The following is a 21,183-nucleotide window of genomic DNA, read 5'->3' as shown; positions in this document are numbered from 1 at the left end:
CGAGAGGCAGGGAGCAAGGGGAGGGCAGGTGAGTGGGGCAAGGCCCCGATGGGGTTGGAGTCAGCAAATGTGGGGGGGGCTGGTGAAAGGTTTGCTGGCCTCCAGAAGGTACGCGCCTCTCTGCAAGTCTCAGCTAATCTTGGAGATGAAGAAGCCAGCCTCTAGCCAGCCTTGACGGTGGGGAAAGAGCTCCCTATTGGGGGTTGGAGACCTGTCTTTGCTAATGTCTTAGCTGTGTGACCTGGAGGAGACACAGCAAAGTGGGGATAATGAATGTGGCCCTGCGTGCCTCAAATAGAAACTCCTCCAGAGCAGGGATTATGATGGTGTCTTTTCTTCTTTCTCCAGTACCTAGGGCAATGCTAGGTACATAGCAAGTACTTAATAAATGTTGGTTGATTGACTAAAAAAGTGTTGAATGTAAATGTCAGCTAGTATAGTGAAAAGACTATATAAGGAAGACACAACTAGCTGTATGACCCTGGGTGAGTCACTTGCCTCTATATGACTTAGTGAATTGGAGTCAGACGACCTGGTTTTGAATCCCTCTCTCTCTCTCTCTCTCTCTCTCTCTCTCTCTGTATGAGAAAAAAATATATAGTACATACCTAGTTGTTTGCATGTCTTCCCCATTAGAATTTATGCTTGCTGAGGTCAGACTGCTTTTGTCCTTTTTTTCTTCCCAAGACCTATCTATCTATCTATCTAGTCTATCTATCTATCCATCTATATGTCTATTTATCTATCATTTATCTATATGTATGTCTGTCTGTCCATCCATCCAATTATCTATCTATCCTGTCTATCTATCCATCCATCTATATGTCTATTTATCTATCATTTATCTAAATATCTATATGTCTGTCTATCCATCCATCCATTTAATTATGTATCTTTCTGTCTATCTACACATGTGCACATATACACACATCGGTACATATGCACATACACACGTTTATGCACCCATGCATATATACACATTTACGCATATGCATATTCACACATATCTTATTATGTATCTCTGTCTCTCCATCCACCAATCCATCTAGATGCTAGGGTTAGAAATTCAAAGAATGAAATAATCCCTCCTTGAGAAGAGCTCCAATTCTTCCTAGGGGAAGCAGCATGTGTCCCAAATAAGTGGGTACAAAATTTATGCAAAGTGAGTAAGAGATGTAAAGGGAGTTTGGATACCCCAGGCCCTGGTTATTGTAGCTAGTGAGATACTTCAAGCCTTGATGCCTTTATGAAAGGAGATGCCTCTTAGAGGTGAAGAATCAATTAATCAAGGTGTGAAAGAAACATGAGCAATGCCTAGGTTCCTCAATTGCTTTATAAAAGTACAAACTACATGGATAGGCATTGGGTGAGGCTGATGGGTTAGAAAACCATTCCAAACCCTCCTGGCCCCCTGAAGGGAGCAGTAGCCCAAGAGAATGGGGATTGGGAAGGAACATCTAAAAGGGTGGCCTGGTACAGAGATTTCTGGGGGTGGGAGGAGGGGAGGTGCTAGCAGGTGAGAGGGATTAGGAAAGGCCTCTTGAAGGAGGGGACTTGAACTAAAATTTGAAGGTTAGATATTCTAAGGGCAGAGGTGAGGAGGGAGTGTGTAGGCATGGGGTATATGAAGGCAGGAAGTTAACTGTATAATATGTGTGTGATGGGAGGGAGGAAGAAGAGAAGGAAGAAAGGAAAGAAGGAAGGAAGGGAGTGAGGGAGGGATGGAGGAAGGGAGGAAGAAAGAAAGAAAGGAGGAAAGAAAGTGTATTGGCAACCAAAAATGGGCTCCTTAGCACTTAGTCAACAAGTGCCCTTGACTATTTTGGCTTTTTCCCCTGAACTGAATGCTGTTTGTATGTTGGACTGGAGTAAGCTTGTCGGCCCCTTCACCTTGCTTCCCTTGCTTAAGCTGATGGAAAGAACCTGTGCTTTTCCAGTCAACCCCTTCACCTTGCTTAAGCAGATTGAAAGAACCTGTGCTTTCCCCGGCGTACCTTACACCCCCGAAGAAGCTGGATGGTTAAAAGCAGCTCCCGTTGGAGCCAGAGGCTGCTACAGCCACAGCCACAGCTGAAGCAGGAGCTGCCAGTAGCAGAGCTGACCTACGGGAGGAAGCTGAACAAAGACTTCAGGCCAGTGGGTAATCTTTTTACCATAGAGGGGGAAGCATGATTTTGCTTTACGCAATCATGCTTCTCTGCAGCCTCCTGGTTACTCTTTCAAGGCGTACTTATTGGGCCTGGAAGCTTTTGATCAATATATCAAAATGGGGTTGCTGGTTCACGGGTTGGTTACTGTGGAGCCTAAATATATGTTTTGATTCTTCTACCTTCTACTTTGAGAGTTTCTTATATCCGGCGGTTCCGAACGTTTCAGACATGTTTATGATCCTCTTTGAGATTGTAAACTCTGCCCTCCTAATACAGAAAGAAAGGAGGAAAGAAAGGAAGGAAGGAAGGAAAGCATTAAATTCCAGGCACTCCACTAAGCCCTTTACAAATATTATCTCATTTGATGCTCTCAACAGCCCCTAAGAGTAGGTGATACTATTCTCCCTATTTTACTCCTTGCTGAGGGAACTGGGGTATACAAAGGTTAAGTGACTTGCGCAGGGTCACCCAGCCAGTAAGAGTCCAAGGCTGGATTTGAACTCAGTTCTTCCTGACTCCAGGACCAGTAATCCATCCACTGTCCCACTTAGCTGCTATGTGCTCTTTACCTAGCAGGAAAGGGGCATGTTCGTACCTGTATTTCAGGAATATCCCTTTGGCAGCTATGTTGAGGATAGATTAGCAAGGGGAGGGTCTGGAGGCAGGAAAACCAATTAGGACATTGTGGCAATAGTCCAGGAGAAAAGTGTTGACAGCCTGAACTAGGGTGGTGCTGTGTGAATGGAGAGCAGAATATAGAAGCAAGAAGCTTGGTTGTATGTAGATCATTAACCATTCATTCCTTCTTACCCTGAGTGACTCTAATCTCTATCCTCTCATACACTTTCCAAAGAAAGCCCACCCAACAATCTAGGGGCCTTCCTCTTTGTCCTTTGGCATTGCTCAAAGTCTAATAGACCTCATGGACATTGGTTATCCTTAGCTCTAGCCACAGGTACCTGAGTCATTAGCTCTCCTGCCCATATATTTCATTTATGGCATCCTCTACTTAGATTCTCTTGTGCAGCTCTTGGTAACACGTTTGAGCTTGTTCCTGCCCACCATATACCTCTCCATTGTCCTCTGGGTGACCCTCAACATCGAGCCTTTGAAGACTGTAGACTGCGATGACTCATAGCCATATACCATTACTGAAGGAATATTGTCAAAAAGAAAGATGTTTCAGGGAGAAGCTTTGGGACATTAAAAGAGCTGTGCAATTTTTCAAAGTCAATCAAGCCGACTTTCTTCCTGTTCCATTCTGGGCCTAGCATATATTGCTAGGTCCACATTGCAGTATCTGTTCCAGATATGTGTACTGATGGATGAGCTTTAAGGGTGAGTGGTGGGTATATCAGTAGGAATAATTGGCACATCAACCTGAACAAAAGGAATTCCTCATCCATTTTGTTTTTCATATGTGGATAGTTAGTCAATAGTAAGTCAGTCAACAAGCATTTATTAAGAGACTGCTATTTGCCAGGTATGATGGTAAACACTGAGAATACAAATACAAGTAGAAAGAAAGACAATCCCTGGCCTCAAGGAGCTTACATTTTAATTGAGGGAAGACAAAGAATAAAAGGAAGCTGAAGTGGAGGTGGGGTGGGAAGAGGAAGAGGTCAGTATGGGGACGTGGTAGAGTACTTCCCAAATATGACTAGACAGCTAGGGGAGCAATGAAACATGGCTGGCCTGAGCAGCCTCCTGTAATGGAGTTTCTGGGAAGGGCCATCTAATAAAGGACAGAAGATACATCCAATGTGGACATTCCAAGGCTGGAGTGAAGTTAGAAGTTGGGGCATGGATCTCATTCAAGATGTGATATTCTGTGGCTTACTAGAATCAGTCAGTCGGCAAGCATTTATTGAGTTCCAGGTACTGTACTAAGCACTAGGGATACAGAGAAAGGCAAAACCTTTGGTAGCAAGATGGTACAGGAGATAGGTTGCAGGTATTGGATCCAGGATAATCCTAAGTTTAAATCCAACCCCAAATACTTCCTAGCTCTTACTTAACTGCTATCAGCCTCAGTTTTCTCATCTGCAAAATGGGGCTAATGATAGATCCTACTTCATTGTGCCCATCAAAGGAGATAATATATGCAAAGCATTCTGCAAACCCTAATGTGCTAATTATTATTATCAATAAAAATAGTCCGCGTCCCTCAGAGAGATCACATTCTAGTGGGAAAACAGTGTAAATGGATTGCCATCAGGTGTGTTGCAAAGCTCAGATGAAATAATGTTTGCAAAGCATTTTACAAACTTTAGAGAATGAAATAAATGCCACTTATTTATTATATTATTATTGTCATCCTTATTGTGATTGTGATTATTACTGTTATTACTAGTCTCCGATTGTTAGGCCTCCGTTCTGATGATGACTTCATTTCCTGAGCCTTCGACTCTGGTCCAGCTAAGTCCTATATTAGTTGGAAAAGAAAAGGAAAGAAAAGAAAGGAAGAAAGGAAGGAAGAGAGAAAGAAAGAAAGACAGAAAGGAAGAAAGAAAGAAGGAAGGAAGGAAGAAAGAAAAAGAAAGACAGAAAGAAAAAAGGAAGAAAGAAGGAAGGAAGGAAAGAAAGAAGGAAAGAAGGGAAAGAAGGGAAAGAAGGGAAAGAAGGGAAAGAAGGGAAAGAAGGGAAAGAAGGGAAAGAAGAGGAAGAAGAGGAAGAAAGGAAGAAATCAAAATCAATTAATCAATAAGTAAATATAGATAGATGTAGACATGCACTTTGAAGTTTAATCTTCATCATTAACATTTTCTTAAGCCTAGAGAGTCAGCCAAACAATAAATCAAGCTCCAATTTGAGGTGATTAATGATTTCTGAGGTATCATTGCTCATACTGAGAATTTGACAAGTGGTTCTCATAGAGCTGGCCCCAGCACACACACCCGTTTGCTATTCACGTGTAGTAGCATACTGAGGACCTTGTGCATTACCTTTTTTCATTTGAACTCATCGCTGTCTATCTTTCATCATTGTGGGGAGACGTTGTAATTGATTTGGAATCAAAGGGCTTGCTGATTATTGCCTGGGTAGCCTTGGTATAGCCTTTCCTCATCTGTAAAATGAGTAGACAAGGAAATGGCAAACCACTCCAGTATTTTTGCTGAGAAAACCCCAAACTGGGTCAAGAATCAGATGAGACTGAAAACTGACTGAACCATGAGTCTTGGTAGAGTTCCTTCCTCTCTCTAGGCCTCAGTTTACTCATCTGTGAAATGAAGCAGTTGAACCAAGTGACCACTAAAGTCCCTTCAAATTCCAAATCTCTTACCATGTGAGCATACATCTCACTCTCCCATTCCTCACCTGACATTAAAAACCACGAGGCTGTCAGACAAAGTTGGCTCTGTTTTTACATCTTTCAAGGAATCTTGTATGACTTTGACAGAAGCTTAGGTAACACCTTGTTGGAGAAGAGACTTTAAGGAGCATTTCATTCAACTGAATCAAGTCCTTTTTTTCTTTTTTAATAGTTGAAGAACAATAAGTCCTTGTGTTCTTCATACCTTTAGTTCACTTGTAGGACCATAAAAATGTGGTCATTAGTAATATTCTCACAGTCACCTTTTTCCAATAACAATGAAGCTGGACTTTTTCCTCTCAAGATTCTGCTATCCTACCTTTGATCCCCCCACATACCTGGAAAACTGAACTCTGGACAGCCTGAATATTGCATCATGTCCAATGTTTATGTGTACTTGGTCTTGTTCAGGTTCTTTGCATCTTTATTTTTTAAACAGTTTTTAAAATTAAATTTAATACATTTAAACTTTATAAATTGTATAAAATGTATAAATTAAAATTTAATAAAATTTGTACATTTAAATTAAATAAAAATTTTAAAATTCCTAAAATTTAATAAATTTTAAAAATTTAATAAAATTTTAAATTAATAAAATTTAAATACTTAAATGAAATACATTTTAAATAAGTTGCCTTTTATTTTCATTATCTAGCTTCTTCCTTGTAGAACCTCTATTTTCTTTTGTGCTTTCATAGTGTCTTCTATCCTAATGTAGTACATTGATGACTCTTGTTAGAGTCCAAATGTGGTGTCTCCACTGGCATTGCTGGAGAAAATTATTTGTATTAGAAATCTTGACAGATCTTTTCTGTTTTTCATCTGCATGTTGTTCTTATTTTATCCATTAACGTCGGTTGGATAATTTTACATAGGTCTCCTGACAAGCTCCTATAAATTTGTTTTCTACTTTCTTTTTTTTTCTTCCTGTTTTATGAGACATCTGGGTGGCAAAGTGGATAAAGTGATGGGCCTGGAGTCAGGGAGTCTCATCTCAAATCCAGCCTCACATCCTTAATAGTTGTGTGATTTTAGGCAAGTCACTTAAACTCTGTCTTATTTTCCTAAACTATAAAATAGAGATAACATTAATATCTACTTTCCCAGCATTGTTAGAAGAACTAAATGAGATAATACTTGTAAAGTGCCTGGTACATAGTAGGTGTTTAATAAATTCTTGAGAAAATAAAGGGAAAGGAAGGAGAAGGGAATAATCATTTATATGGTGCCTACTGAATGCCAGGCACTGTGCTATGCTCTTTGCAAATATCTCATTTGATATTATTAACAACCTTGATTTTGAAATTATGTTTCACCATCCACCATAAAACTTTAAAAAATATTTTAAAAGTACATATTATTAATGCCTTTTGTCACAGTAATTCCTACCCTACACCCTTTCAGATTGAATAATTAAACAAAGACGTTTGATCAAGACAATCAACTAGCAATATTTCCAATATTCTATCCTACAAATCCCTTATGTTACATTTTCTCTTCTCTGGGATGTGCTTTGTTTTTCCATTTCTCAAGAGTTCAACTTTTTTTAATAATCTTTTTAAAATTTTCATCATCGTATTCATTGTGGATGGTGTTCTCTTGGTTCTGCTTCTTCCAGACTTCAGCAGTTCATATAAATTTTCTGTTCATATAAATTTCTTCTTTATTTTTCATGGGCTAGGCTTGACCCAACCCTACTGCCTTGTTGCTTTCTCAAAGCAGTGGAAGGACAATCAGGACAGGGAAGGAACATTCATTCAGGATAAAAAATTCAGTAAATCAGTACTTCAGTAAAGTAAATCAGTAATTCAGTAAATCACAGCTTCTCAAAGTGGTTCTTACTGTTGATATGTGGTTACAAACTAAAGGGAAGTGCTCCATTCTCTCATATCCTGTCTGTTTTTTACCCATGTGATCAGGAAACTACAGTAAAGGACTGAGCCAATTAATTCTAGGGGACAGTTTCAATGCTTTTAAAAGAAAATGAGTCTAACTTTCACGAGGGTTTGGGGTTCAGGATATTGCTCCCACCACATCACATGATTTTACAGATGAGTTTATGTCTTAAAGCAAAATTGCCCTTGGCTTCCATATCCTTCTGCTTAGTAAGAGGTCCAATTGTTACTGCTCAAGGCTGTTTTTGGGATCTTTTGGTCTGCTCATTGTAGTGATTGACTTATGTCATTGAACTTACTTTGGCAATGTTTTTTGTCTGTGTTGATGTTTGTTTCTACATTTGTTACCCATTTTTTCATATTACCAGCATTTTCAAATAGGTCAAATTGGAGTTGCTTTGGCAATTTCACACCAGTTTTTATTCTCTTTTCTATTCTTTCTGCTAGTTTAGCATGGACATTGATCTTTGCTTTAACAAGTCATTGATCTAATTGTACACAGAAATTGATAAAGAAACCACTCCCACCTTAGTGCTCCCAACCAAGTTGTTTCCTATCTGTTAAGGAAACGTAATAGAAATAAATGTAAATAAATTGTTTAGATGAAAAAAGACAATTTTAGTTCGCAAACTGAGAGAATAGCTAGATATTAGTACATCAAAAAGAAACCTGGAAATTTTTTAGTTCAATGAAGACTTAATAAGAATAAATGATGTGATATGAGAGCTGAAAATGCTAATGCCATTTGAAGTTGCATTAAGAAAGGTCTAGATCCAGCAATACCACTACTAGCTCTGTATCCCAAAGAGATCATAAAAATGGAAAAGGACCCACATGCACAAAAATATTTCTAGCAGCTCTTTTTGTGGTGGCCAAGAATTGGAAACTGAGGGGATGCCCATCAATTGGGGAGTGGCTGAACAAGTTGTGGTATATGAACATAGTGGAATACTATTATTCTATAAGAAAAGCAGGTGGATTTCAGAAAAACCTGGAAAGACTTACATGAAGTGAGACTGAGTGAAGTGAGCAGAACCAGGAGAACATTACACACAGTAACAGCAACATTATGTAAACAGCCATGATAGACTTAGCTCTTCTCAGCAATACAATGATTTAAGACAATTCAAGACTCATGATGGAAATTGCTATCCACATCCAGAGAAAGAACTGTGGAGTCTGAATGCAGATCAAGGCGTACTATTTTCACTTTTTTTCTTGTGGTTTTTCCCTTTTCTTCTGATTCTTCTTTTGTAACATAACTGATGTAAAAATATGTTTAATATGATTGTGCATGTATAACCACATCAGATTGCTTGCCATCGTGGGGAGGGGGGAGACGGGAGAGGAAGGAGAAAAAAATAGAACTCAAAATCTTTTAAAGTGAATGTTGAAAACTATCTTTACATGTAATTGGAAAAAAAATACCATGAAGTGGTAAAAAAAGAGAAAGGTCTAGTGTCGATGGTTGTCTCATTGTACTTCATCATAGTTATGTAATGCTATGTTCACTTCTAGACATCACATTTTAGACAGGATATATACATCAAGTCAATAAGTATTTATTAGCACATGCCCTAGGCACTGTGCAAAGCACAGACGATACAAAGAAAGACAAAAAACCCAGCAGTCCCTGATATCAAGCAGCTCACAGTCTAAGGAAATACAACATGCAAGCAACAATATACAAACAAAATATGTTCTGGATAAAGTGCAGATCATATCTGAGAGAAGGCACTGAGAATAAGGAGGATTAGAAAAGTATTCCTGTAGAAGGTGAGACTTTTGCTGAGTTTGAAGGAGGCCAGGAAGACCAGGAGACCACGATGAGAAAGGAGAGAGTTGCAGGAATGGGAGACAATCAGGAGTAATGCCCTGAGTCAGATTATGGAATGTTTTGTTTGAAGAAGAGCAAGGAGGACATTGTTACTAGACTGAAGAGTACATGGTTTGGGGTGGGGGGAGTAAGGTATAACAAGACTAGAAAGTAGGAAGGGGCCAAATTCTGAAGGGCTTTAAAAGCCAAATAGAGGATTTTATATTTGATCTTGGAGGAAATGGGCAGCCATCAGATTTTATTGAATGGGAGGGCAGGGGAAGTTCGATATATACTTTAGAAGCATCGATTGGATGACTAAGTGAAAGATGGACTGGAGTGGGGAGAAACTTGAGACAAAGAGACCAAATACTGCAACAGTCTAGGCATGAGGTGAGGAGGGACTGTACCAGGGTGGTAGTAGCACCAGAGGAGAGATGATAGGACTAGACAACTAATTGGATGTGAGGGGGATGAGAGACAGTGAGATGTCAAAGATAATACAGGTTCCAATCCTGGATGGCTTGGATGACGATGCTACCTTGGACTATAAAAGAGAGGAGTGTTTGGGGACAGTATCCATAGTAGGGCAGCAAGGATGATTAAAAAAAAAAAAACTGTGTGTCCAGGATATGTCCATGGATATGTTTAGCCTGGAGAAGAGGAGATGTGGGGTGAGGAGGCATGATAATTGTCTTCAAGTACTTGAAAGACTATCATATTGGTTTTAAAGTTGGATTCAATATAAATCAAACTTGTTCTTTGACACTAAAGAGGATAGAACTGGGAGTAATAAAAAGATGGAAGTTACAAGGAAGCAAATTTCGATTTGATAGAACTTTTCAGCAATCAGAGCTGTCCAGACGTAGAGAGGGCAGCCTTACTGAAGGTCTTCAAGCAACAAGGCTAGATAAGAACTAACCAGATATATTGAGCCATTGTGGTTGGTCCCTTGGATTCCATAGTTGACTCTCTTCTCACCCCATCCTTTCAGCCAATCCTGGTGATAAGGCTTCTTCAGTCCCCTCAGCATGAAACTCTGTAATTCTATGATCCTATAACCTTAGTCATCAAACTGGCAGACATAAATATTGGTTCCAATTCCTTTTCTGCCTATACTGGAAAAAGTGCTTGACTCAGAGTCAGAAGAACCAAGGTTCTAATCCCATATCTACAACTAAGTTGTATGACCCAAGGAAGCTTATTTCACCTCTCCCAGCCTCAGTTTCCTCATCTGTAAAATATAATAATAATGTTTATAGGACAATCCTTTGCTGTGATGATCAAATGAAGTAATGTATGTAAAGTGCTTTGCAAAGCTTAAAGTGTTCTATAAATTGCAGTGACAGTTATGATACTTTTAGCTTGTTCAGGTCTTTTCAGTAGGGTTCACAAGGTCATCGTGGGACAAGATGTATCCTGTTACTATTCTTTTCTATTTGATGTTATGTTCTTGTTAATATCTCATTGTCATCTCCCTTTTAATGAAGTTCATATAGACATTTTATAGTTTAGGAAACCGAGGTCCTTGAGAAGTTAAATGATTTGCCAGGGTCACACACATAGAAAGTATCAGAGGCAGGATCTGAATCCACATCACAGCAATTTGCTTCTTATGTAATACTTATGTTTCCTGTCTCATATATTTCTTGTATGGAAAGGATTCCCTTCAACCTGGAAAGCACTAAATGTGAATTATTCGAAACAGAGATTAAACCCATGATCTACAAAATAAAGCATCAGTACATATGACTCCAAGATGACAGAATCATAAATCTAGATCAAGAAGGGACCTCTGAGGTAATCTTGTCCAATCTTCTCACTTTACAGATGAGGAAACTGAGGCCCATGTAGTAAAGAGACTTGCCTAAGGCTAGATAGCTGGCAAGTGTCATGGGTAGGATTTTTTTTGGGGGGGGGCAGGGCAATTGGGGTTAAGTGACTTGCCCAAGGTCACACAGCTAGTACATGTGTCAAGTGTCTGAGGCCGGATTTGAACTCAGGTCCTCCTGACTCCAGGGCCGGTGCTCTACTCACTGTGCCACCTAGCTGCCCCCATGGGTAGGATTTGAATCCAGGTCCTGTTATTCCTGAACTAGCCCTCATTTCTTTGTATCATGATCTTCCAGCTCCAAGATTCCATCCCTAAAACTACTATTGAATCCAGCTGAATTCAATAAGTATTTATTTAGAACAAGGCTGTCCAACCTTAGATTTTTATTGAAACAATAGACAATATATTTTGATTTGCCTAAAATGGCAAAATGTGCTCTCACTAAAATGTGAGCATTTATGTAAATTTCTATGCTTGTAAGCGGGTTGCATAAATTGCACTGTGGGCTGCATTTTGGAACATACTATGGACCAGACACTGTGCTAGGCTGTGATGAATACAAAGGCAAAAACAAAACCCAAACAAATTTTTAAAAAAAGCACAAAAAACCCCAAAGGGTCCCTGACTTCACAGAATCTAGATTCTACATGAGCACAATTAGAAACTTTTTTTCCCTCATTCAACTGAACGTGTCTATATTATGTCTTGTTTATGTCCACATCAGAGATAATTCAATTGAGGGCACCTTTCATGTTGATGGGCCTCAGTGTGTCCCAAGTGGTACTTCATGACTGTGCTAGGGGCAAAAATAATTGCTGATTACATAGATGCATTGGGCCCCCATGGACAGAGCTCCTCAGGTCTCAGTCAGACTGGCCATTACTAAACCACAGGAGAGGAGCATGCACCATGTCAATAACCTCGAGCAGTAGCTCTTACTTTTCTCTAAGGTCACAATAACAACCAGCCAGGATCTGGTGACCATGCTCCCTGTAGGGAGAGGCTACTTGCCAGGGTCTGCTCTTTGCCAAATGCCTGCATGAATACTAAAAAAACCGGTCACATACCCAGATATTCAGTCAACACACAACCAACATTCTGGAGCAAAATGAAAGAATTCTGTGATGTGTCTGATGATTACTGGGCACAAGGTGGACCCATTTTATGTCCTGAAATGTTATCTTATCAGGAGGATGTTCTTTTGTTTCTAAATTGACAAAGGGAGGTTGGCTCACCCTCCCTGCTGCCTGTTCTTGCCCATGTCAGGGCTCTTGGAGAGGGCAGCCAAACAGCCTCAGACACTGAGCATGGTGCCTCTGGGAGCATTTTGCACCACAGTCTTCAAAGACAGCCAGTGACCCTTGAGCACTGACGAGCCAGGAGGAGTTTCTGACCTGCTGAGCTGGAGAAGCTCCTTTGAGCATATGGATGAAATTATTATTATTATTTTTTGCAGGGGGGAAGGCAGGGCAATTGGGGTTAAGTGACTTGCCCAAGGTCACACAGCTACTAAGTGTGTCAAGTGTCTGAGGTCACATTTGAACTCAGGACCTCTTGACTCCAGGGCCTGTGCTCTACTCACTGTGCCACCTAGTTTCCCCAGATAAAATTATTGTAACACATTCCCTCACATTTCCATAGTGCTCCACAGTTTTCAAAGCACATTTATCTTCATCAACTCTTTAAAAAATAGGTATATTGATGCTGCTCTTGGCTTCCCTCTGGTCCTTCAAGACTCAACTGAAAGGGGCAGCTAGGTGGCACAGTGGATAGAGCACTGGCCCTGGAGTCAGGAGGATCTAAGTTAAAATTTGACCTCAGACACTTACTAGCTGTGTGACTTTGGGTAAGTGCCTTAATCCTGATTACCTTAAAAAACAAAGACAACTCAAAGCCCATCTTCTGCAGGCCTTTCCCTCTCAAATTACCTACCATTTGCCCTATATATTTGTATATTATATCATTAGAATATAAGCACCTTGAGGGCAGGGACTTTTTTCTTGTCTTTTTTTTGTGTGTGTCCCTAGAGGTTAGCAGAGGACTTGGCAAATAGTAAATGATTAATAAATGCATAGTTATTCATTCATTCACTCATTCATTTGTAAGGAAACTGAAGCCTGGGAGAAGCTGAGACTTGCCCAAGGTCACACATAAGAAACAGCTTTCATTTCACTTACTTAAAATTATTTCAAATAATTATGGCTTCCAAGAATTTCACACTAAAAACAGTGAGCATTTATTGCTTTAAGGTTTATGAAATGCTTGACATAATGTCCCTTGAGTCTCATCAGGTTATTGTCAGGCTCAACAGGGATGGTGTATGCTGTTGTGTTTGTCCTTCGTTCTTGAAGAGTACCATGACATCAGGGAAACGATAACATAACTTGCAGTTGACTTTGATTTGAGTGAGGGAGGGCTGTGCAAGGTCACCAGCCTCACTTTCTCCTCCAGAGCCATCTGGGTCCAGTGACCAGATATTCGTCAGGACAACTGGAGACGGCCCAGGATGCAATGGGAGACCCTGGCCCTTTCAGATATCATTATTATGGTCTTCATCACTACAACTATGGACGGATATTATCATCCTCTATACATGGCTTCTTAGTTTCTTTCCAGCTCTAGCCCTATAATCTGAGGTTTGAAGGAAGTCTTCTCTGGGTTTCATTTTTTTAATATGTAAATTTTTTAATCTGTAAATTAAATCTGTAAATTTAATCTTGTAATCTGTAAATCTGCAAATTGAATCTGTAATCTGTAAATCTGTAAATCCAATTTAATCTGTAAATCCTCAGCTGTCTTCTGTAACAAAAGAAACTTCTCAGTTCATGGAGGCTTTGGGGAATGAGAGCTACCAGGCAAGCATTATTACCCAAGATGTCACAGAATTACATGAAGTGAAGTTTAACCTGAATTCACAGATAAGACCTGAAGAAATCAGACAGAAAGACAAGCAAATGTTGGGAATACAAATACAGGAAGAAGAAAAAAGATGGTCCTTTCCTTCCAGGTGCTTACATTCTAAGGGCCATACCTGGAAATGGGAGGGGGAGGGGTAAAGGGGGGAAGTGTCTGGGTACTGTGTTCGAGTCTTAAAGGAAAAGGCAGAACCAAGAGGGGAATGAGGGTTGGCCAGCTTGGGATGCTTCCCAAAATGGGGGCCCTAGAGGGAACTCACCAAGAAGGAGTCTCCATGGCAGAGGGATGTTCCAGGCGGAGAAGGTCTCAGGGGAAAATGATTTCTCCAAGGAGAGAAGGTCCCCAGGTGCTGAAGGAAGGCATTCTTAAGACTACATCTCAGCCATGCTGTCTGTGGAGTTAAAATTGGGATTATCAGGGGGCACATTGCAGAAGGGAGAGATGGAGTGTGAAACAGCAAGTAGAATACCTTTATTTTATGAGGGAGGAAACTGAGGTTTGGAATGGCATTTAAAGCCATTTGTTGGACTTCAGATCCACTGTAACATGCTGCTTCTCCCGGACACAGAAGGAAGATGAGGAACTGCAGGGAAGAATACTCTCTTGCCCTGGTCCTCACTGAAGGGGATAATGAAAAAATGCCTATCCTGAGGTTATGGATTATGGGAGTGGAGGAGAGCTGATGGCAAAGATAGAGGTATCAAGAAGAAAAGCTAATGGAAGTCCATAAATCAGGCAGGCTTAAAAGGTACTTACCCAGGAATTCCAAGGAGGAATCATGGAGCCTAGCCCATGGAGCTGGAAAAAAAAAAAAAAGCATGACCTAGAGGCTGTGGGGAAAGGCAGGAGGGGCCACTCAGGATTTCCAGAAGGGGAGCTCCAGTTCATACCAGGAAGTACAAGTGGATGAGGGAGGGGATCAATTTCGAGGCTTAGAGAAAGGGCCCTGGAGAGATACTTTGGCACTGGAGAGCAGCAAGGTTAAGGTGGGTGTGAGAACCATGGCAGTCTATGTCTTGGAGTGTAAGTGTATTTCAAGGCCATTTAATCCAACAGATAGGTAAATGGAGGCCTAGGTGACTTGCCCAACATCATACAGCTAGTAAGTAAAAGGGCTGAGATTCAAATCCAGATATTTTCACTCCAAATCCTACAGATTAGGGGCAGCTAGGTGTGGAAGTGGATAGCGCACCAGCCCTGGAGTCAGGAAGACCTGAGTTTGAATTTGGCCTCAGATACTATCTGTGAGACTGCGGGCAAGTCACTGAACCCTAACTGCCTCCCCTCCACCCCCCAAAAAAATCTTACCTGCTTCCCATTATTCATGGCTGGCTATCTCTTATTCCAGAAGGGCAAATTGAGGGTCACCAACTTGGGGGAAATGCCTACCTACAAAGAGTTAATGGGGAAAGGAGGGCCATAGAATATGATTTACTTGACTTCTTGGCTGACTGCTAGAGGATACCCTACCCAAAAGGTCCTTGATGATAATAACTGTATAATTATATCCTGTGTAAGGGTTTAAAGGCATTTCATACATGCTAACTCATGAGCGCTCATAGCACATCTGGAAGGGAAACTAAGGCATATTAAAGTGGTCTGTTTGTAGCTCAAATGCTAAGTCTCTTACTGAAGCCCTCCTTTGATGCCTTATTGAAGAGTGATGTACAGATACTAATGTCAGTTTATTATGGTTATTGACACTACCTTTAAAGGTACTATTGTCCCCATGTAGCGAATGAAGAAATGCAAGTTCAATGGTTTGCCCAGCTGAGGTCACACCACTAGTAAGTGTCAGAGTTGGGATTTAAACCCAAGTCTTGATGACGCCAAGTCTGGCACCCTAATCACCACTGGAGATACAGACAAAGAAATAAAATGAAAACCTGTCCCTGCCCTCAAAGCGCTTACGTGGCCCAACAAGAAACTTAGCCTAAGTTTGAAGAGGCATATTGTCCCCAGGCGGTATACCAGGGGAGGAGTTTTGAGCTACAATGACTCATGAAGACTTTCTACTATGGTGTTGGAGAGGCTGCAATACCAGTAAATGGAGGACAGATAAACCCGTCCTTTGAAGCCTTGTAGCAGTTTGGGAACAAAGCCAAGATGTTGGACTCCCAGTCCTTTAATGCTTCAGTTCCCCCATCTGTGAAATTGGATAGACTCAATAACCTCTAAGATCTTTTCCGGCTCTAAATCTATATCATTGTTATTATTCGGTCATGTCCAATTCTTCACGACCCCTCTCTTGGCAAAATTACTGGAGTGGTTTACCATTTCCTTCTCCAGCTCATTTTACAGATAGGGAAACTGAGGCAAATAGGGTTAAGTGACTTGCCCGGGGTCGCACAGCTAGGAAGTGTCTGAAGCCAGATTTGAAGTCAGGACGATGTGTCTTCCTGGAGCTCTATCTACAGCACCACCCAGCTATTCTCTAAATCTGTGAGGCAGCTTTAAATTAAGAGGCAGCTAGGTGGCTCAATGAATGGAGTTTTGGGCCTGGAGTCAGGAAGACCTGAGTTCAAATATGGCCTCAGATAGATACTGTGTGCCCTTGGACAAGTCACTTAACCTCTGTTTGCCTCAGTTTCCTCAACTGTAAAATGGGGATCATTATAGCACCCACGTCCCAGGGTTGTTGTGAGGCTCAAAGGTGATAACATTTGTAAAGTGCTTAGCCCATGAGTACATGCAGCATGGTTCAGCGATTGAGAATTAAGAAGCTCTGGGTTATAGTCCCAAATTCTGCTGCTATGTGTCTGGATAATCTGCTTTGCCCGGGGGCTTCAGTTTTCTCATTTGTGGTATCTGAGGGTCAGAAGAGTTGAAAAGGATCTTAGTGACCATCTACTTCATCTTGTGCCTGAATGAGAATCCCCTCTGCCCCATTCAATCCTTCATCTTTCCTTGGGTTGCTCCAGTGGGAGTGGAAGGGTGGGGTGGGGAGCCCACTACCTCCTGAGGTGGGCCATTCCACTGTTGGATGATTCTCTTTATTAGGAAGATTTGTCCCTCCTCCCCCCACTTTAAACTGAAATCTTACTTTTTGTAACATCCACCCACTTTTTCCCCTCCTTCTGCCCTACGGGGCCAAGCAGAACGAGCCTAATCCCTCTTCCAGGTGACAGCCCTTCAAATACCTGAAGGCAGTTATTACATCCCACACGGTTTTCTGTAGGATAAACATCCTTAATTCCTTTAACTGATACTCCCAGGGCATGGCACTTGAAAACCCTTCACTGCTTTTGTCGCTCTTCTCTGGACACTCTTGGCCTCATCAACGGCCTTCCGAAAATGTTGGGGGCTCAAGGGCAACACAATATTCCATCCATCTACACTGGGTACTCTGCTTCCCACAATTCAGCCTAAGAATGTACTGACTTTCTTTACTTATTCCCTGACTTACATTTTTAGATGTTTTTGGTGTTAGGTAGTTTTGGTCATGTCCGACTCTTTATGACCCCATTTGGGGTTTTCTTGGCAAAGATACCGGAGTGGTTTGCCATTTTCTTTTCCAACTCTTTTTACAGATGAGGAAACTGAGGTCAGCAGGGTTAAGTGACTTGCCCAGAGTCACCCAGCTAATAAAGTGTCTGAGGTCAGATTTAAACTTGGGTCCTCCTGACTCCAGGTGTGCCACTCTATCCACTGCTTCACCCAGCTGCTCTCTAAATCTATGAGGCAGCTACGTTGTACAGTAGACTGAGCATTGGCACTGGGGTCAGGAAGACCCATCATCCTGAGTTCAAATCTGTTCTCAGACACTTCCTAGCTGTGTGACCCTGGGCAAGTCACTTAATCCTGTTCGCCTCAGTTTCCTCATCTGTAAAATGAGCTAGAGAAGGAAATGGCAAAACATTCCAGTATCTTTGCCAAGAAAACCCCAAATGGAGTCATTAAGAGTCAGACCCGACTGAAACTACTCAACACCAATAAAAATCTAAATGTAAGTTGAGAGTGTGATAAATGTCAGCCAAGAAAGTCAACGGATTCTTAGGCTGAATTATGCGGAGCTGAGTATCCACAGTGAGGGAGGAGACTGTCCTGTTCTACTGAGCCCAGGTCAGGCCACATCTGGAATATTGTGTTCCCTTTTAGCCCTGCCATTCTAGGAAGGACATTGATAAGGTAAAGAGTGTCTAGAGAAGGGCAACGAAAGTAGTGAAGGGTTTTCAATTGCATGCCCTGGGAGGATCCGTTAAGGAATTAAGAATATTATGTTATGTTAATCATATCACATTATATCTTACCATTTTATATAATGCTATACATATTATGTAATATATCATATCATATCATATTATATATTTTCCTCTTTATCTCTTTGGTGTTTAAAATTAGGATTGATATTGCTGGGACAAAGGACATGCACTGTTAAATAATTTTTAGGGGAATAATTCCCAATTCCTTTCTTGAATGGCTGGACCAATACGTCAGTCCTATATCTTCAAAAACTCTTTTTGCAGTGGAAATTAAGGAGAGGGGGAAGAGTGGCCATCAACTGGGCAATGGCTGAACCAATTATGGTGTGTGAATGTAATGGAATACTATTGTGCTTTAATAAATAAAGTAAATTATTTTAGAAAGACCCGAGAAGACTTGTATGAACTGGGGCAGAATGAAGTAAGGAAAACCAAGAGAATGATTTGTACTATAAAATTAATATTACAAAAGTAAACAATTCTGAAAGACTTAAAAAAAACCTCCAGTTAATGAGGTTTCTGGAGGACTGGTGAAAAGGAGCACTGCCCATCTCATTGCAGAGAGATGATGGACTGTAGGATTAGAAATATATCTTTGAACATGGCCTGACTATTCTTATAGGGTCAAAAAAACCCAAAGATTTCTATATTTCTCTATGTTATCTTTTTCCTCCAGTGCATGGAGAGAGGCGGGAGAAAAAAAAATATTTGATAATTTTAAAAATTATAATGCTTTACATTGGAATACAGCTCTATGTTTTTATTCCATTGGTAATCCCAGGGAGTCATCATCTCGGAGGAACTAAATCATAAGGAATCCAAAGCCGATGAAAGATGCATGATCAGTACAAAAGCCATTAGCATATTACCAATGGCAACTTGCCCATGAGAAGGGGAATAAAATATATGACTGGAGATGTGAGTGACCATGGTACGGGAGTGGTCTGGTCCTGTCATAAGAATGAGACTAAAAATAAAAGGACAGCCTGAGTGGCAAAGTGGTACTTCCTGAGACACTGAAATAACCAAAGGACGAACTTGGGCCCAGTGGTTGGATCCTCTATGGAAGAATTATAGAAAGACATCAATAAGAATCACACCAGGTTGAGAAGATGGAGATGGGCTGAGTTCAGCAGTGGCAGAAGGAGTGCCCACATCAGAGATATGCACTTCTTTCTTACCTCTGCCCCTCGGGGTCCCTAGCTATGTTCAAAGCTCAACTCAGCCATCACCTTCTCATCTTTCCCCTCCCTAGATGCCAATAGTGCCTTCCTCCCAAATTACTTGTATTTGGTATACACACACACATTTTATATAAAATATATGTATATATAAACTATATATATTATGCAAACATATAATATAATACATATATACATACACACGTATATATTTACATACACACATATACATAAATATGCACATTTATGCATATATAACTTTCTCTACATGCATATATTTTATGCACATTTACATACATATGTATACATACATTCACATATACATCTCTCTCTATATATACACACACCTCTGTATACATATATACCTATACATACACATATACACATGCACATATACACATGCATATGCACATACACATACACATACATATATGTATACATATACGTATACGTATGCACACATTCATGGTGATTTCCCCATTAGAATACAACCATTTTGAGGGCAGGGCATGCTTCATTTTTGTCTTTACCTCTCCAGTGCCCAGCACACTGCCTGGCACATAGAAATCACTTAATAGCTCTTTATGTTAATAATAACCAAGATTTTGAAATGGATTTCCTCACAACAAGCCTATGAAATAGGTAACACAAGCAGTGTTATCCTCATTTTGCAGATACTCTTTAGTTACTGAGGGAGAGTGACTTGGCCAGGGTCTCACAGCCAGTAAGAGTTTATGCTAAGATCTCTGTCCAGTACAAATCCAGACCTCCATCTACTGCACCAAGATACCTACAGGCAACAAGAATGAAATTAAAACTTTGAGTTAACATATTACCTTTGTGTACTTTTCAAAATGTTTTCGGGTTTATCATTGTAGCAAAAAAAAAAAAAAAGCAGTAACACACCTACATGTACACAGGGCTTTATTGCCCATTTCCTGTTTGCATTTCCCTCTTGGGTTAATGTCTGGGTTCAAAGGAACAGCTCAGGAGGAAGACAAGTGGGACAGGAAAGACAGGAAGCCTCAATGGGCTCACTTTCTGTTAGGAACTAAGCAGAGGAACCTGAGAACACATTGAATATCTGACCACTTACCTCTAATTTCTCCTTATCTTAAAACTGGTCTGTGGACAGAAAACTGGGACCAGGGGGTCATGCCTTCCCAAGGTGGCTTTGCTTCAGGCCAACTGTGTGACCTGGGGTGCTATCTCTGTGCCTTCCTCCAAGTCTCCATTTCAGGACAAGACCGGTGACCTTGAGCCTCTTGTCTCAAAAAAGGGGCCAGGCCAATGAGCTCTCTGAGGTGCATTTAGAATTTCCTGGAATCCCAGTATGCTGGCCTAGCCCCAGCTTGTGGCAGTCCCTGAAGCTGTCAACAGCCCGATAGCCTGAAGTGAGCTCCTGTCACACTGGTAGAAGAATGTCAAGCATGTGTCTTCTATCCAATTTCTCCTCCTCCTCTCTCTCTTTTAAAGACACAGAAGTTCAGAGCTAGAAGAGAACTCATCAGCCAGCCAATTCAAATCATACCTGTGAAAGAATTCCCAGATGCCTTCGAATGATGAGGGAAAGGCACTCTCTCAAGAGGAGATAGGGGAAAGGGAAGGGGGTACATGAGACGAATAAAATACAGCACTGGAGACTTGAGTGACTAGAGAACTGAGGTGGGCTGCAGAAGCCTTTATGTAGGATCCACTAGGTGCAGCAAGGTTGCACGATAGATAGAACAGTTCATCTGGAGTCAGAAACACTTTTCCTGAGTTCAAATCTGGTCTCAGACACTTAGTAGCTGTGTGACCCTGGGCAAGTCACTTAACTCTGCCTCAGTTTCTTCATCTGTAAAATGAGCTGGAGAAGGAAATGGCAAACCACTCC

At 40.9% G+C, this 21,183-nt stretch overlaps 1 long non-coding RNA gene across 1 annotated transcript; it reads right to left on the bottom strand.

The window, feature by feature from the left end:
- Positions 1-4,445: 4,445 nt before the first annotated feature.
- Positions 4,446-20,664, bottom strand: LOC118829673. Its single transcript, XR_005008995.1, has 4 exons — positions 20,404-20,664; positions 14,681-14,722; positions 14,184-14,315; positions 4,446-4,575 (listed from the first exon to the last, which is right to left on the bottom strand). It is a non-coding gene; the product is annotated as an uncharacterized LOC118829673 (long non-coding RNA).
- Positions 20,665-21,183: the final 519 nt, after the last annotated feature.

The sequence above is a fragment of the Trichosurus vulpecula genome, chromosome 1 (assembly GCF_011100635.1).
Source record: "Trichosurus vulpecula isolate mTriVul1 chromosome 1, mTriVul1.pri, whole genome shotgun sequence".
Classification (NCBI taxonomy): Eukaryota; Metazoa; Chordata; class Mammalia; order Diprotodontia; family Phalangeridae; genus Trichosurus; species Trichosurus vulpecula.
Note: the sequence above shows the minus strand (reverse complement) of the source record. Positions and strands in the feature narration are given on the sequence as shown.